The sequence below is a fragment of the Miniopterus schreibersii genome (genome assembly GCF_964146895.1).
Source record: "Miniopterus schreibersii genome assembly, chromosome: 22".
NCBI lineage: Eukaryota > Metazoa > Chordata > Mammalia > Chiroptera > Miniopteridae > Miniopterus > Miniopterus schreibersii.
This window is the reverse complement of record NC_138124.1, coordinates 1,210,070-1,226,457: the sequence shown is the minus strand read 5'-3', so window position 1 is coordinate 1,226,457 and position 16,388 is coordinate 1,210,070. Positions and strand designations below refer to the sequence as shown.

The following is a 16,388-nucleotide window of genomic DNA, read 5'->3' as shown; positions in this document are numbered from 1 at the left end:
TGGTCAGTAAGTGTGTGTATGGAAAATGGCTGTGCTTTATTAGTTCAGAAATGGCTCTAGAGATGGAGATTTTAGCCTGTTTTGTCAGCCCCATGAGATCAAAGTTTTATGATTTATTTTTTTATTTTTTTATCAAACGGGTGTTCTTTCAATGGCTGTTGGGGAGTGTGGCCAGGAATCAGTGCACAGGGTTTGTTTTTTCCATTGCGGAGGCCTCTACCCACCAACCCATGGATACATATTTGCGGACTGACCTACAGGCAAGGAATCACATGCCTGCAGTCATACCTTAGGGACAGAAGTACGTGACAGTCAGGTGCAGGGCCTACTAACGGGGAGAGGATGACATGGATTAATTACCTGAGGACCTGGGTACATTACTCAAACACACCTATGATTTCTGCCCACTTCTCAGGTGGAGCTGCATTGCAGGCTTCTTCACCGGCCCAGAAAAGACCTTTGTCTGCCTGGTTGACCTGAGGTTCACGGAGACCCAGAGGAGGTGGTGCTGAGTTTGAACTGTGTCTGAAGATCACACAGGAAAGTAAGTGTTCCTCTGCTCTAAATTCAGACATTAGCTTTTGGACTTTGGAGCTGATAGAGGAAGCTTGTTTGGGTGTCCTAAATGGCGTGTGGGGTTCCCTCCAAGACTGGACTGAATTTTCCTTTTGCTCAGTGGTGGGACTTGGATGCTCCAGGTCTCTGGAAGACTCTGAGGTCATTGCTTGACCCAGTAAGCCACCCAGCCTACCTTGTAAACTTTCTAGAGTTGCAGAACATGCTTGGGTCAATGATGACTCCCTCCAATAAGCATTCCTTGGAAAAGCTGAACAAAATGAGTGAGAACTCCAACCGTCGTTCTCATCGGATCTGAGGTCCAGTACGTGTAGTGCCCTAGGAAAGATAGGAGAGAGGGACAGCTTCCCCTTGGTCACACTCATGCAAGCACCACCCAGGGTGTCAGCTTTTGAGCGCCTCCTTCTGAGGGTCAGTGGCTTCACCTTGTTGATCGTCCATGATTGAAAGTTCTGGTTTGAATGGTCAATATTTGTTGACGTGGTGACCATCGAGCGTCTCAGTGTTAGGAGCTGGAGAGAGTGGCGTTGGCCTTGGCCCAGTGACCCACAATATGGATCTGTGTTGGCCATGTTTTTTGCTACAGTGGTAGCCCCTGCAGCTCTGGCTTGGGCACCAAAGAACAAAACTTGTATGGCTTCTGATTAGATCCCACTACCCAGCAGGTAGCGATACCTGTTCTTAGCTTTTGACTTGGTGAGAAGTTTTGAATTGCCCAAGGTGTTGGGGGCAAATTGCAGATGTTCGGCCATGGAAGCTCCTATTTGTAACACACCCTGTTCACACACGTGGGGTCCAGACATGGACTGTGCTATGCTCCAAGCTGAGTTGAAGATGCTATGATTGTTGAAGGCTGGACAGGGAGGGAAGGTCCCAGAAAGGAATGGTCTGAGTGTGAATCCATGGGGTTACATAGCTCCATACTGTTTTCCTCCAGTGGTGGTCATCAGCTTCCCACAGACTTACCTAGGCCCTGATGGGGCTGCCAATTGGTGTCGCCAGAAAAGATTTAGGGCCCTTTTATATGGTCCTTTCTGGTGGGTGAATGATGTTCACTTGACAAATCCATTTTAGAGGATTGAAACTCAGTGGTTTAACTTATAGTACCTTGAGGGGTCCAATGGCCCATGCCAGCTGGCACGCCCACTCTGGTTTCGCTTGCTCAGGCTCACATTGTCTTTCACCCTTTACCCTGAGGTTTCAAGGTCAAAGTATTTCTCTAGGCTGGCCCTATTTTCTTGGCACGGTGTCTCACTGCTCCACGTTGGGTGTGGCGACGGAGGCTCCTTTCTGGGACCATTCCTCGCAGGCATGAGGAAGCTCTTTTGGTCGAGGCAGCCAAGTGTTGCGGCCTTGAATCTCCCTGGATGAGGAAATGCCCAGCCCCTGGAGGGGAATGTGGCCGAGTTCATGTGGGTTTATGCTGGGTCATGGTGGCTGAAGAGGGGCAGTTCCTGTCTGAACACCTGGTGGCCATGAGGCCAGTGAGTTTCAGTTAGCAGAAAGGTTCGTGTACGGGAACTCTTTGGTCACTTAAGATTAAGGTGGGTCTTCTTGCCCTGTAGCCAGGGTGCCAGTGCTGCAACTGGTGCCACCCATGTGGGTAACTCTTGTTATTCTGTCAGTCGCTGGTTTCTCTCAGGTGTGTTTTACTTGCGACTGTTTGTGGTGATACAATGTCCAAATTGACATCACAGCCGTGGTCAGGAAGAGTGTGGAAATAGAATAGTCGTGTGATTATTTTTTTTTTTCCAGAAGGAGATGCTGTGAAAGAAGGAGTCTGTTGACTATTATAGCACCTCCCTGAGTAGAGCTTGCAGGCTTCCTCTCAAGGCCTCGTCTCTTTTTTCCAGAAGCAGGGTATGATGCTAGGGATCTGTGCCTGAGATGTGCCTGCTCAGGTACTGAGTCCTCTGTGCAGGGCCAGGTGCACACACACCTACATACCCGCCTGCGCTCATGTTATCACACAATCCAGCAGTTGCCCTAAGGGATAGAGGTACATGATAGACAGATGCAAGGCTGACCCCGGGAGAAATATTGACATGGATATCTTTAACCTGAGATTCTGGGTATGTTACTCAAATGTGCATGTGATTTCTCTACACTTTCCAGGTGGAGTGGCCATGGCAGGCTCACCATTAGCCATGAAGAGATGGCCTTCCTTTCCTTTGATGGCCAGAGGTGGCCTGGAGTCCTGGAGGAAATGTGCCCTTGGGTGTGCAGAATGCCTGTGGAACATTCAGGAAGGTAAGCATCCCTCTGTTCCAGTTCTTGTCCATCACTTTAGATTTAATAGACTTGCTGGACATGGCCTGTCTGTGTATCCCCAATGGCCTATGGCTCTCCCTCCAAGAGTGGATTGATGCTTCCTCTTACTTGGTGGTGTGGATTGTGATTGTGCAGGGCATTGGGGGTCTCATATCATTGGCTTACCCAGTGGATTGCCCAACCTGCCCTGGTCAATTATACAACATCTCAGAATGTGCTCGGATCAATGATGACTCCCTCCAATAAGCATTCCTTGGAAAAGCTGAACAAAATGAGTGAGAACTTCAACCGCCGTTCTCATCGGATCTGAGGTCCAGCACGTCTAGTGCCCTAGGAAGGTAGAGTGAGGGACAGCTTGCCCTTGGTCACACTCATGCACACACCCAGGCTCTCAGGACAGATGCACACCTTCCCACCCCCCTACACAGTATCTCACACGCCTGCAGTCACTTCTAAGGGATAGAGGTACATGACAGGCAGGTGCAAGGCTTACCCCAGTGAGAAGTTGGTCTGGATCTTGTTACCTGGGAACCAGGGTAAGTTTCTCAAATGTGCATGTGATTTCTCTACAGTTCCCAGGTGGAGTGGTCATGCAGGGCTCACCATCAGCAATGAAGACATGACCTTCCTTTCTTTCGATAGTGGGACGTACGGCAGAGTCCTGGAAAATGTGTGTCCCTAGGTGTGCACCATGCCTGTGGATCACTCAGGAAGGTAAGCATTCCTCTGTTCCAGGTCTCTGCCATCACTTTAGATTTCATAGACCTGCTGGATGTGGCCTGTCCACATATCCCCACTGGTTTCCCTCCAAGAGTGTTTCTCTTGCTCAGTAGCTTGGATCTTGGTTCTCCCCTGCATTGGAGGTTGCAGATCATGGGCTTACCAGTGAGCTGCCAGCCTGCCCTGGTTAATTATACAGCATCCCAGAATGTGCTCGTATCAATGACGACTCCCTCCAATAAGCATTCCTTGGAAAAGCTGAACAAAATGAGTGAGAACTCCAACCGCCGTTCTCATCGGATCTGAGGTCCAGCACGTCTAGTACCCCAGGAAGTTAGAGAGAGGGACAGACAGCTTTCCCTTGGTCACACTCATATGAGTACCACCCAGGGTGTCAGCACAGCTGCACACCTGCCTTTCCTCACGGTATCTCACGCCTGCTGTCTCCCCTGAGGGATAGAGGTACATGATAGACAGGTGTAAGGCTTACCCTCGGGGAAAGAGTCTGCATATTGTTACCTGAGAACCTGGGTTCATTTCTCAAATGTGTGCGATTTCTCTACACTTCCCAGGTGGAGTGGTGATGAAGGTTCACCATCAGCCATGAAGAGATGACCTTCCTTTCCTTTGATGACTTGAGGTGTGCAGGAGTCCTGGAAGATGTGTGTCTCTGGGTGTGCCTGTGGATCGCTCAGGAAGGTAAGCTTTCCTCTGTCCCAAGTTCTCCCATTTGGTTGAGGATTTCATAGGCCTGCTAGAGGCAGCCTGTCCACCTGTCCCCAGTGTTATGCTGGGTTTTGCTCTATGAGTGGATTGACTGTTCTTCTGCCCAATGGCTTGGATCCAGATAACTTTGAGGTCCTTGGCTCACTAGATGAGTCTTCTCCCTGCCTCACCAAAATGTCCTGCATCCCAGAACGTGCTCGGATCAATGATGACTCCCTCCAATAAGCATTCCTTGGAAAAGCTGAACAAAATGAGTGAGAACTCCAACCGCCGTCGTTCTCATCGGATCTGAGGTCCAGCACGTCTAATGCCCCAGGGCCTGTAGGAGTGAGGGACAGCTTCCCCTTAGTCACACTCATGCAAGCACCACCCAGGGCATCAGCACCACAGAGCCTCTTGACTTACTGTCGATTACCCTCTCTGAATTGGTTGAGTGTTAATGACCAACGGTGTTTGGGTGAATTGTCAGTCTTTCTGGCTTGTCAGTTAGGACATACTTTAGTCCTAACAGTGGTATCATGTGGCTGTGGCACAGGCCCATTGACATCATTGAATGGAGTTTTTCTGGCCTGATTCTTGCTTTGGATGTAGCCCTTGGCAGTCTGTGTTTGGAGCCTGAGAGGAGAAGCTCTCATGGATTTTGATGAGAGCCCCAGGTCTTGCAATTTGGGATCCTGGTTTTTTGGGGGTTTTTTTGTTTTGTTTTGTTTTTAAATATATATCTTCATTGATTTCAGAGAGAGGAAGGGAGAGGGAGAGAGTAGAAACATCAATGATAAAGAGTCATTGATCAGCTGCCTCCTACATGCTCCTGACTGGGGATCGAGCCCACAACTCGGGCCTGTGCCCTGACTGGGAATTGAACCACAGTCTCCTGGATCCTAGGTCGATGCTCAACCACTGAGCCACGCCCGGCCAGGCTGGGATTCTGTTTTTCTCTTTTTACTCAGCGAGGATGATGGAGGTACCATGGGATTGGCAGTGTAATTCAGCTACTTGCCCAATCCACATGCACTGTGGCGAACCGTGAACTGTGCTGTGGAACTAGTTCTAGAATGATGCTCTCATTGCTGATGGTCTAGACATGAATGGAAGGTCACAGAGAGGATAGGTCATAGTGGGGTTCCATGAATTTCCATGGGACATATTGTCTTTTTTGTTGCAACCAAGTTCAACATCACCAGATTTGAGGGCCAAGTTCTACCTGGGAGGTTGGTATTTTCTTGGCATAGATGTCTCCTATTTTGTTTAGAGTGGTTGACATTTTACAGTGGAGGCCTGTGGGTATAGCACAGACTGTGGGCGCTTTGATCCCACATATACTTCTGTGGACATATTTCTACATTGGAAAGTGTTCCTTGCCTTTGTTCAGAAGATGTGTCTTATTTTAATTCTTCCTTCTGTCTTTGTGGATGAAGTATTGGAGCTGTGAGTGTTCATTAGCGATGTCCCATGCTGATGGAGGGGTCACATTTGCACCCCACGGGGTCAGTGTATGCAGTGCCTCTGCAGGACATTTCAGCCTAGTTTCGGTTGGGTTTTTGTTCTGATCCTGGTGGGTGACACTCACAGATACCCCTCCGGGTTCCTTTTACTTACTGAGAGCTCTTGGCTTAGCACAAGCAGGTGCCTGGCCTGCAGTTGCTTGGCCATTTAATACTAGGAGAGGGTACTATTGCCCTGTAGCTCATATGCTAACGGGGCGAGACCTCGTGTCAGTGTATTTGGATTTTGAGGTGGTTGGTATATTCCTGTCAAGTACGGTTTACTTGTGACAGCGAGCGGAGACCAAATGTCTAAGCTGCCTTCACCTCTGTGGTCAGTAAGTGTGTGTATGGAAAATGGCTGTGCTTTATTAGTTCAGAAATGGCTCTAGAGATGGAGATTTTAGCCTGTTTTGTCAGCCCCATGAGATCAAAGTTTTATGATTTATTTTTTTATTTTTTTATCAAACGGGTGTTCTTTCAATGGCTGTTGGGGAGTGTGGCCAGGAATCAGTGCACAGGGTTTGTTTTTTCCATTGCGGAGGCCTCTACCCACCAACCCATGGATACATATTTGCGGACTGACCTACAGGCAAGGAATCACATGCCTGCAGTCATACCTTAGGGACAGAAGTACGTGACAGTCAGGTGCAGGGCCTACTAACGGGGAGAGGATGACATGGATTAATTACCTGAGGACCTGGGTACATTACTCAAACACACCTATGATTTCTGCCCACTTCTCAGGTGGAGCTGCATTGCAGGCTTCTTCACCGGCCCAGAAAAGACCTTTGTCTGCCTGGTTGACCTGAGGTTCACGGAGACCCAGAGGAGGTGGTGCTGAGTTTGAACTGTGTCTGAAGATCACACAGGAAAGTAAGTGTTCCTCTGCTCTAAATTCAGACATTAGCTTTTGGACTTTGGAGCTGATAGAGGAAGCTTGTTTGGGTGTCCTAAATGGCGTGTGGGGTTCCCTCCAAGACTGGACTGAATTTTCCTTTTGCTCAGTGGTGGGACTTGGATGCTCCAGGTCTCTGGAAGACTCTGAGGTCATTGCTTGACCCAGTAAGCCACCCAGCCTACCTTGTAAACTTTCTAGAGTTGCAGAACATGCTTGGGTCAATGATGACTCCCTCCAATAAGCATTCCTTGGAAAAGCTGAACAAAATGAGTGAGAACTCCAACCGTCGTTCTCATCGGATCTGAGGTCCAGTACGTGTAGTGCCCTAGGAAAGATAGGAGAGAGGGACAGCTTCCCCTTGGTCACACTCATGCAAGCACCACCCAGGGTGTCAGCTTTTGAGCGCCTCCTTCTGAGGGTCAGTGGCTTCACCTTGTTGATCGTCCATGATTGAAAGTTCTGGTTTGAATGGTCAATATTTGTTGACGTGGTGACCATCGAGCGTCTCAGTGTTAGGAGCTGGAGAGAGTGGCGTTGGCCTTGGCCCAGTGACCCACAATATGGATCTGTGTTGGCCATGTTTTTTGCTACAGTGGTAGCCCCTGCAGCTCTGGCTTGGGCACCAAAGAACAAAACTTGTATGGCTTCTGATTAGATCCCACTACCCAGCAGGTAGCGATACCTGTTCTTAGCTTTTGACTTGGTGAGAAGTTTTGAATTGCCCAAGGTGTTGGGGGCAAATTGCAGATGTTCGGCCATGGAAGCTCCTATTTGTAACACACCCTGTTCACACACGTGGGGTCCAGACATGGACTGTGCTATGCTCCAAGCTGAGTTGAAGATGCTATGATTGTTGAAGGCTGGACAGGGAGGGAAGGTCCCAGAAAGGAATGGTCTGAGTGTGAATCCATGGGGTTACATAGCTCCATACTGTTTTCCTCCAGTGGTGGTCATCAGCTTCCCACAGACTTACCTAGGCCCTGATGGGGCTGCCAATTGGTGTCGCCAGAAAAGATTTAGGGCCCTTTTATATGGTCCTTTCTGGTGGGTGAATGATGTTCACTTGACAAATCCATTTTAGAGGATTGAAACTCAGTGGTTTAACTTATAGTACCTTGAGGGGTCCAATGGCCCATGCCAGCTGGCACGCCCACTCTGGTTTCGCTTGCTCAGGCTCACATTGTCTTTCACCCTTTACCCTGAGGTTTCAAGGTCAAAGTATTTCTCTAGGCTGGCCCTATTTTCTTGGCACGGTGTCTCACTGCTCCACGTTGGGTGTGGCGACGGAGGCTCCTTTCTGGGACCATTCCTCGCAGGCATGAGGAAGCTCTTTTGGTCGAGGCAGCCAAGTGTTGCGGCCTTGAATCTCCCTGGATGAGGAAATGCCCAGCCCCTGGAGGGGAATGTGGCCGAGTTCATGTGGGTTTATGCTGGGTCATGGTGGCTGAAGAGGGGCAGTTCCTGTCTGAACACCTGGTGGCCATGAGGCCAGTGAGTTTCAGTTAGCAGAAAGGTTCGTGTACGGGAACTCTTTGGTCACTTAAGATTAAGGTGGGTCTTCTTGCCCTGTAGCCAGGGTGCCAGTGCTGCAACTGGTGCCACCCATGTGGGTAACTCTTGTTATTCTGTCAGTCGCTGGTTTCTCTCAGGTGTGTTTTACTTGCGACTGTTTGTGGTGATACAATGTCCAAATTGACATCACAGCCGTGGTCAGGAAGAGTGTGGAAATAGAATAGTCGTGTGATTATTTTTTTTTTTCCAGAAGGAGATGCTGTGAAAGAAGGAGTCTGTTGACTATTATAGCACCTCCCTGAGTAGAGCTTGCAGGCTTCCTCTCAAGGCCTCGTCTCTTTTTTCCAGAAGCAGGGTATGATGCTAGGGATCTGTGCCTGAGATGTGCCTGCTCAGGTACTGAGTCCTCTGTGCAGGGCCAGGTGCACACACACCTACATACCCGCCTGCGCTCATGTTATCACACAATCCAGCAGTTGCCCTAAGGGATAGAGGTACATGATAGACAGATGCAAGGCTGACCCCGGGAGAAATATTGACATGGATATCTTTAACCTGAGATTCTGGGTATGTTACTCAAATGTGCATGTGATTTCTCTACACTTTCCAGGTGGAGTGGCCATGGCAGGCTCACCATTAGCCATGAAGAGATGGCCTTCCTTTCCTTTGATGGCCAGAGGTGGCCTGGAGTCCTGGAGGAAATGTGCCCTTGGGTGTGCAGAATGCCTGTGGAACATTCAGGAAGGTAAGCATCCCTCTGTTCCAGTTCTTGTCCATCACTTTAGATTTAATAGACTTGCTGGACATGGCCTGTCTGTGTATCCCCAATGGCCTATGGCTCTCCCTCCAAGAGTGGATTGATGCTTCCTCTTACTTGGTGGTGTGGATTGTGATTGTGCAGGGCATTGGGGGTCTCATATCATTGGCTTACCCAGTGGATTGCCCAACCTGCCCTGGTCAATTATACAACATCTCAGAATGTGCTCGGATCAATGATGACTCCCTCCAATAAGCATTCCTTGGAAAAGCTGAACAAAATGAGTGAGAACTTCAACCGCCGTTCTCATCGGATCTGAGGTCCAGCACGTCTAGTGCCCTAGGAAGGTAGAGTGAGGGACAGCTTGCCCTTGGTCACACTCATGCACACACCCAGGCTCTCAGGACAGATGCACACCTTCCCACCCCCCTACACAGTATCTCACACGCCTGCAGTCACTTCTAAGGGATAGAGGTACATGACAGGCAGGTGCAAGGCTTACCCCAGTGAGAAGTTGGTCTGGATCTTGTTACCTGGGAACCAGGGTAAGTTTCTCAAATGTGCATGTGATTTCTCTACAGTTCCCAGGTGGAGTGGTCATGCAGGGCTCACCATCAGCAATGAAGACATGACCTTCCTTTCTTTCGATAGTGGGACGTACGGCAGAGTCCTGGAAAATGTGTGTCCCTAGGTGTGCACCATGCCTGTGGATCACTCAGGAAGGTAAGCATTCCTCTGTTCCAGGTCTCTGCCATCACTTTAGATTTCATAGACCTGCTGGATGTGGCCTGTCCACATATCCCCACTGGTTTCCCTCCAAGAGTGTTTCTCTTGCTCAGTAGCTTGGATCTTGGTTCTCCCCTGCATTGGAGGTTGCAGATCATGGGCTTACCAGTGAGCTGCCAGCCTGCCCTGGTTAATTATACAGCATCCCAGAATGTGCTCGTATCAATGACGACTCCCTCCAATAAGCATTCCTTGGAAAAGCTGAACAAAATGAGTGAGAACTCCAACCGCCGTTCTCATCGGATCTGAGGTCCAGCACGTCTAGTACCCCAGGAAGTTAGAGAGAGGGACAGACAGCTTTCCCTTGGTCACACTCATATGAGTACCACCCAGGGTGTCAGCACAGCTGCACACCTGCCTTTCCTCACGGTATCTCACGCCTGCTGTCTCCCCTGAGGGATAGAGGTACATGATAGACAGGTGTAAGGCTTACCCTCGGGGAAAGAGTCTGCATATTGTTACCTGAGAACCTGGGTTCATTTCTCAAATGTGTGCGATTTCTCTACACTTCCCAGGTGGAGTGGTGATGAAGGTTCACCATCAGCCATGAAGAGATGACCTTCCTTTCCTTTGATGACTTGAGGTGTGCAGGAGTCCTGGAAGATGTGTGTCTCTGGGTGTGCCTGTGGATCGCTCAGGAAGGTAAGCTTTCCTCTGTCCCAAGTTCTCCCATTTGGTTGAGGATTTCATAGGCCTGCTAGAGGCAGCCTGTCCACTTGTCCCCAGTGTTATGCTGGGCTTTGCTCTATGAGTGGATTGACTGTTCCTCTGCCCAGTGGCTTGGATCCAGATTATCCAAGCTTTTGGAGAACTTTGAGGTCATTGGCTCACTAGATGAGCCTCCCTCCTGCCTCACCAAAATATCCTACATCCCAGAACGTGCTTGGATCAATGATGACGCCTCCCTCAAAAAGCATTCCTTGGAAAAGCTGAACAAAATGAGTGAGAACTCCAACCGTCGTTCTCATCGGATCTGAGGTCCAGCACGTTCAGTCCCCCAGGAAGATAGTGTAAGGGACAGCTTCTCCTTGGTCACACTCATGGATGCACCACCCAGGGAATCAGCATTAGAGAGTCTCCTCTCTTAATATCAGTACTTTGATGGCATCAGTGGATTTTGTTGGATGGTCATGCCTTTCGTCATGTCAACCAGCACATTTTCTAAATTTCGCATTTGAGTGTGTGGCTATGGCAGAGGTCCACTGAGCACATGGCATGGATATATCTTTCCCAGTTCTAATGTAGCCCGTGGAGGTATTTTTCTAGTAATTGAAGATCAGAAGCCTTCATGGTTTCTGATTGGAGCCCTAGTCCAGGCAAGTTGTGAACTTGTTTTCACCTTTTGTTTTATTTAGAAAATTTGATTGCAGTTGCGTTTGTGGTGGGTACAGAGGGATTTGGTCGTGGTGCTTTTGTTAGCTCATTTATTTCAAGTCCTGAATCAATCCTCATGCAAGGTGACCAACCATTGACTGGGTTCTGTATTTTGCTCTGAAGTCAACATGCTATGCTCTCTGACTCCCAGGACAGGAAAGGAAGTTGAGGGAGGTGAGGGAAGTGTGATTCCATGAGCTTCCATTGCATGTACTGGCTCAACAGAGGTCACTGGCTGACAGCAGTGTCTTGGGTTCTCGGTTTGGTTGCCAATTCGTGCCGCCCAGGGAAGCCTTCTTGGTTGTGTCCATGGTTCTGTGGTAGGTGCCCTGTGTTCACTTGGAGCTTCCATCCCAGAGTAGTGGCTCTTCTTTGTTCTTTAGCTATTGCCTTGGAGACTTGTCTGGACCCCTGACTGACCTTCTCTTTAATTTTTGTCCTCTAAGGTCATAATTTTCAAGGTCAAGGTGTTTATGTATGATGAGTTGATTTTCTTGCTCCTGGCTGCTCTCATTTTCTTCAGAAGTGTTTAGATTTCTGACTGGAAGAGTCTGGACATGGCAGGGACTTGGCGTGCTGTGACCCAGGCCCACCTCCATGGACAGATGTCTGCTTTGGAAAACATCCACGTTTCCTTGAGTGGCAGATGTGTTCTGTTTCCATTCATCCTTTTGTCTTTGTTGATAAAGTGCTTGAGTTTGTTGATGCAAAGCTGAAATCCTTTATGGCCGTCCTCCCTGGCATTCCCACCCTCCATGTGGATGGAGCTTTTGTTGCTACTTCTTGGGCAAATCCAGTGCAGGCATGAGGTTGCTCCTTTGGATGTGGCAGCCAAGTGTTGGAACAACATTTTCTCAGAGGTCAGGGCCTTGAATTTTGTTGGCTTGGAAATGCCTGGTTCTTCTATGGGCATGTGTCCTAGTTGCCATTGGGGGTCTTTCTTTGTCATGGTTGGTGAGTCTACCATTTCTCTTCTGGGGTCCCGCTGGCCCACCTAGGGCATTTAGGGTTAGTTAACATGAGCTGTCCCCTGTCTTGGACTCTTTTGGCAACTTAAAATATTAAGATGGGCTGCTACTGGCCAGTAGCCAGTGTCCCAGTGTTGCCACCCTGGACGTTGGTGGTGTCATTGGTTGGTTGGTTGGTTGCAAATTTCCCATCAAGCGCAGTCCACTTATGACAGCCTTCAGGGACACTGCGTACAGGTTGACATCTCATCTACGGTCAGGAAGAGGGTGTACTTGGTGTCGGCCTTGTGCTTTGTTCAGAAGGAGTGTCTGTGAGAGACAGAGTTCATAGACTGTTCCAGCAGCATCTAGGGGTCGGAGTTCACATCTCTTTTTTGAAGGTTCTGTCTTCCACCATTGAAGAGGGATTTGTGCAGAAGGAATACTTGTTCAGGTGCTGAGGCCTCCGCACACACACACATGCATACCTGCCTACATGCCTGGAATCACACATGCCTGCAGCCACACCTGAGGGATAGAGGTGCATGACAGGCAGATGCAGGGCTTACCCCAGGAGAAAGCTTGGCATGAATCTTGTTACCTTAGGACCTGGACACGATTCTCAATCCTGCATGTGATTTCTTGACACTTCCCAGGTGATGCCACCAGCAGACACGTGCCAGCAAGGATGTCCTGCGAAATCCGTGACGCTCGCTGGTGGGACGGAGCCCTCTGACGTAAGCGGTGCAGCGTCTGGGGAATGTTGGCGCACCCCTTGGGATGGTAAGCAGAACTTCTTTGCCAAAACCACCATTTTTTTTCTTTTTTAAGTGTACAGTTCTGTAATCCGTCTTCGGCATACTGTATTGTGTGTTCACCAGCCAAAGTCAAGTCTTGTCTCCTTCCATCGCCAACTGTCCCCCTTTCCCCTCTCCTGCCTCTCCCAACCCCTTTCCCTCTGGTCGTTTCCATGCTGCTGTTTTTGAGTTGTTGTTTGCTTAATTCCTTCATCTTTTGTACCCAGCCCCTCAAACCCCTCTGACAGCTGTCAGTCTGTTCTCTGTATCTGTGAGTCGGTTTCTATTTTGTCAGTTCATTTTGTTCATTACATTCCACATACAAGTGAAGGTAGGATTTTTTTCCTTTTTTTACAGTCGTGTAGTTAGTAGTCCATTGAGTTACTGCACCACGGCTTTGTTATCCACTCATCTACTGATGGGCACTTGGGCTGCTTCCAGATCTTGATTATTGTAAATAATGCTGCAGTCGCCATAAGGGTGCATATATATGTTCTTGCTGATTGGTGTTTCGGGATTCTTAGGATATATAACAACTGTAATATAACCACCCTACGACAGTGTGTTAAATTAGATCAAGTAGCAGCTGTCGTGATTGAAGGGTTAAAGGGGCAAATTCATTGATAAAAACTGGGCTCTTCAATGCCTAATTCTTAGTCATTGAAGACCAGTTAGACTACGAGTCAGTGTGGTTGTCAAGAACTTGAACAATCTTACCAACCAACCTGACCTGATACATAGAGAACATTCCACCCAACAGTAGCCGAACCCAAATTATTTCTGAGGACACCTGGAACACTCTCCAGCGTGGATCATCTGCTAAGTCATAAAACTGGACTCAGTGAAGTTAAGTGGATTGAAATTATGTAGAGTACACTCTGTGACCACAGGAGAATTCAATTAGAAATCAAAACTGGAATGAATCTGGGAAATGGCCAAGTATTCAAAAATTAACGTACTTTACAGAACCAATAGGTCAAATTCAAGACCATAAAAGAAACTAGAAAACATTTAGAACTGAATGGGATACAGTGAAAGACATGCCTTTGGGGAATAGAATGGCTTTTATTATTGAATTTATTGGGGTGACATTGGTTAATAAAATTATATAGGTTTCAGGTGTACAGTTCTATGATACATCATCTGTATATTGTATTGTGTGCCCAGCACCCCAAGTATCCTTCCATCACCACTGATCCCCCCCTTTACCCCTTTCTACCTCCCCTGCCCCACCCTTGTTTAAAATTTTAGTTGCCCTTAAAACTTGGCAAAGCACCGTTGATGTCAATGTTGATCTCTTGACAATATAATGCCACGTATTTAAAGTTGTCTGTGTTTCTGGCCAGTGTTTTGGGGTTTTGTTTGTTGAGTGAGTAATTGAATCTATTTTGGGGGCCCTCTTGTAGGCATGTCAGATACATACGTTGATAACATGGTGAGTTCAGTGTGGCTTCCATGCCTGTAGTCTGGGACTTTTGACATTTGCATGCTTGGCTGAAAGCATCAAGACATTGGGGATTACGAGTGTTTGAATAGCTTCTTTCTTTTCAGGAAGGAAGATGATATTGGACCCAAACAAGGTACGTGCCTGAGAGACTGTCCCCGGGGCCTCAGCAGTGTGTCCTGTGGAGTGTGCGCGTTGGAAGAGAAGGGAAACCTGCCCCAGACCCTCCGTGATGGGCTGGAACACGCTCTGCACTCCTTACACGCTTAATTATTTTTCTCAAGTTACTGTACACAACCCGTTCTCAGTATCTTTGATAATATCCTCCTGGGGTGAAAACCGGACCTGGGGGAGTAAAATAATCGTGTTACAGTGGCTCATGGTCTTCCCAGCAGCCGCTGGCCATAAGCAGAGAGACAGCATATTCGTGGTACTAACATTTGGAGGGAGAGGTAAAAATGAGCGGAAATGTCTAAAAAGGTTGTCCAAGCCTAAAAGGTGAAGAAACACTGTGGTTCACGTATAAATAAACTAATCTGTGTCTGCCCCCAACTCTAACAGTCAGGTGTGACATTGGCCAGAGTGGCTGCCGAGATTCCCTCAGTACTAGCAGGTTATTTTTTAAATACTTTCGTATTGATTTCAGAGAGAGGAAGGGAGAGGGAGAGAGAGAGAGAAACATTGATGAGAGAGAGTCATCAATTAGCCACCTCCTGCGCGCCCCCCGCTGGGGATTGAGCCCGCAACCCGGGCATGTGCCCTGACCGGGAATCGAACCCCGATCGCCTGGATCCTAGGTCGACGCTCAACCGCTGAGCCACACCCGGCCGGGCCCAAACCTTTGTTTAACTGGAACCAAAGTTCTATCGGGCATAAGTTATCTAGAGCTATCACGTGTTTGCCAATATACAGTAAAAGGTGTAGTTACAATAGAAACCACATCTTTAAAATACCTGTAGTTGAAATCTTAGGTAACACTAAGGGAAATATGTTTGAAAATAGAATTAGAAGCTGCCACACTGTTAAATATTTCTAGATTTGTTTATGGATTTGAGAGGAAACAAGAAAATGAAATAAAGATTTAATGGTCTGGTAGCGGTAGTTTATATTGAGAGAACAAGTGCACGTTTTACCAACTGTGTGGTTCTCCCTAACTTTCCTTTGATGTAAAAGTAAAAAAAAAGTAATAAAAATAATAAAATGAAAAGGTAAAAGAGTTAAGCCTTTACAAACATACAGAATTTCAAGATATTTTAATGATCGACATGATCGTAAAGGACGACCTGTAGGTATATTTGATAAATTTATGACGTGATGTTGCGCAGGTGACCTCGGAAAGAGAGTATTAGGATATTACTTAGGGCTACACACGCGGTTTCACTTTCTCACTGAGGAGTCGACAGTGTTGAGATCAGTAAGTTGTACAGACGCCATTGTTCTGTGCAGTGTTGAGGACTCTGAAAGTAATGATCAGATGTGCTCTTTATTTGGTCACATCGGACTTAATAGTCACATTGAGGTGGTTTAATGATGATGATTTACAGGAGACTCTTCAAAATCACCAGTTCACGTGTCGCCCTTTATGGGCGTCTTTTAGATGAATAATCATTGGGACACTTCCAGTTGTGTCACAGAAAAGGCGTCCTTTCCTTAGATAATTGCTTTGGGGCAAATTTTAGACTGCTGTTTAAAAAAGGGTAAGTTAGTTTCATCCAATTTTTCTAGACCCTTAGATATTATCAACATGCATATTTTTCTCAAAAGTTGGTCTTATAAAAATCGATAAGCTAGAAATGGTGTGTTTTTTTTTGGCCGATGACATTGTTAGGTGCCTCTCTGGGACTTCAGCGGGTCGTCATGGACAAAACATGTTTTCATTGATCTGTATAATAGCAAAAAACTGTTTGATAATATTTAGCCTTAGTAGGGTTGAAATCGTCGATCTTGCTGACATAATTGTCTTCCTGCCGCTCTCCGTGTCTGTCGGCCCTCGGGGGAGGCGCAGCCGGGCGTGTGAGGCTGTGCAGGTCACACACAGAGAGAACTGAGCACAGGGCTCCCACGCTTCACAGTGCTCCGTGTTAAATGAGACT

The 16,388-nt window shown here is 47.7% G+C and overlaps 1 long non-coding RNA gene across 1 annotated transcript; it reads left to right on the top strand.

Moving 5' to 3' along the window:
- The first annotated feature begins 415 nt into the window (after positions 1–415).
- LOC308550527 lies at positions 416–15,463 on the top strand. Its single transcript, XR_013997915.1, has 10 exons — positions 416–544; positions 2,692–2,826; positions 3,420–3,561; positions 4,140–4,266; positions 6,525–6,653; positions 8,801–8,935; positions 9,529–9,670; positions 10,249–10,375; positions 12,711–12,837; positions 14,403–15,463. It is a non-coding gene; the product is annotated as an uncharacterized lncRNA (long non-coding RNA).
- Positions 15,464–16,388: the final 925 nt, after the last annotated feature.